The sequence below is a fragment of the Cyprinus carpio genome, chromosome B3, assembly GCF_018340385.1.
Source record: "Cyprinus carpio isolate SPL01 chromosome B3, ASM1834038v1, whole genome shotgun sequence".
NCBI classification, from domain to species: Eukaryota; Metazoa; Chordata; class Actinopteri; order Cypriniformes; family Cyprinidae; genus Cyprinus; species Cyprinus carpio.
In genome coordinates, this window is record NC_056599.1 from 41,239,452 (window position 1) to 41,241,868 (window position 2,417).

Consider the following 2,417-nt stretch of genomic DNA (forward strand, 5'->3'; position numbering starts at 1 on the left):
CACGTTTTGATATTAAACTAAATAAACCTACCGACCAATTCAAGTGATTTACTCTATCTTTTCGACACTGTAATATTCTTTTTTACCTTAGTAAAATGTCCTCAATTAAAAGTTTGGTTTTCTTTATTTTGGGGTATTGTCTACACTTTTTTCTAATTTGCAATGTATACTACATATTTTTCTTATCGTGAAGTCGAAAATAGGGTGCTGTCATCCACTGATACGCGGGGTCTTAAAACGTATTAAAAAAGTGATAAATCAATTTAGAGAAAAGTAAGGGCTTAAAAAAGTATAAAAAGTCTTAAAAGTAGGCATTTAACAAAGGTATTGGAATTGATCATCTTTCCATTATGTGAATTTGACCGAATAGTGGGGTTCGTGACAGTAGTTTATTTATGGAAGCCATAGAGGGGACGATCATCTGTTAGCGCGCTAACGTTCATTGAATGCACTTGCTGTGTCGATAACGCGAGGCGTGTGATCCGCTCCGCGAATTTTAACCATTACCGCATGCTTCCAGTCCATACGCTCCCGCGATTTTTGGGATCGCTCCCGCAACAATTTAATATTGTATATAAATTTAGACTATCAGTGCGCCACTATCAGTCTGTGGGGTATTTAAATCACTATTGAAACTAAGCGCGGGCAGTTCTCTTTCGATTGGTCGCGAGCGCGTGTGCCACTGTGTAAAGGCGAGCACAATCTATATTGTCAATAAGCTCGCATCGTTGGGAGAAAAATCCTCCAACATCTTGCAGTGATATCTCTTACTTTTGACCTGTGATCTGATCAGTCAATCTGACTTCTGCAGCTGATGTTGGATGCAGGGTTGTTGTTGTTTTTTTATACGAAATTGGGCTGCTTAAACTGTTGACAATGGGTTGGATTTTCCCCCAGTGGGTTAAAGGTTGAAAATTCATGCATAATACATTAGGTGAAATGCTTGCACTGAAACCTTTTGCAGTACCGGTATAAAACTGTGCTAAAATGTTTTGTGGCACACTAGTAGGAAGCATTTGAGCGGTGTTAGGACAAAATACAAAATCAGACACGGCCTGGAGAGTGAACGAGTGTCCTCGCTGGCGCCGATACAGGATGGCGCCTCGGACGTCCTCTGCAGTTGTTTTTGTTAGTTTGTCCTGTCTCTTAGTTAATGCCTGCATCGGTTTCACCAGGAGAAGTGCTGGACATCGGCACCACACATCTTCCGTATATTACCGGTTTTCGGACTATTCTGATGTTTTGCGTGGTAGGACATTTTTGTCGGTGGAGCAGCTGCGCTGATGCACACGCTTCAAGGAGACGCCGCAGACGGGGGAAAAAAAGAGGGCGCGCTCTGAGACTCAGAAAAGCGGATTCGAATGCCGTTGCCGATGATCCATCGGGCAAATCTCGACTATCTAACCAAAAAAACGCGAAACTCCTTCTGCCCGCTCTCAGACAACATAAGGATTTCCACATCTGCTGCTCTGTGTTTACATCCCCCTTTGGAAACTTGGTGCATGACGCCTATTTCCGTACAGCGCGCTCCATATGCGGGCTTTCAGCTGTTCACGAGCGGACCGCGACACAGAATCACGGGGAAATAGCGCGGCGGCGGGACGTGCTTTTACATCAATGACCGGTGGGGTAACGATGTAAACTGTGTGTAAAAGATGTGCTGCTCAGATCTCGAAACACTCGCAGTAACTGCAAGCCGTTCTATCGACGCGGGAGTTTCACTCGGTCATTTGGGGAGTGTACATCCTCCGCAAGCGCACGTAAGCCTGGCTTACAGAACCGATGATCAGATCCACGAGACAGAACACCAACACCCGGATCTGTTTTAACACATTCTGGGGGACTTTAATAAAAGCCCAATCTCTCCGTGACTGCCCAAAATAACAGCGCATGTTGTACCATGTACCAGCAAGAGACCAGTTAATATATTGGATCACTGTTTACACCACAATAAAAGGATGCATAATCACCTGTTCACGAGACGCTTTGGGACGTTATGCTTAACTGTTTGTGTTCAGTCTTATACCGACCTACAGGCAGAAACTAAAATAGCGAAAACCCTGTAGTAAGGACTGTAAAAAAGATGGGAATAATGAAGCAGAGCGAGATTTACAATCTTGTTTTGACCTCACTGATGGAGGTTTTTGAATGCTGCTGCACCGCTCGGACGAACTAAAGAGACTGTAAACATCTTATATCAGTTTATTGTGAGGAATAGGTCGTAGTTACCAGGACTCACTAAGTTACAACAATGACAAACCCTTGGTTCAAGCCGGGGGGACAATGTCCTGTATAAACAGGCTAAATACACATTGGAAAAGGAGATCAAAGTGGCAAAGAGGAATTATTCTGAAAAAATAAGGACTCAGTTCACTTTCAACGACTCAGCATCAGTGTGGAAAAGTCTGAAAGAGATC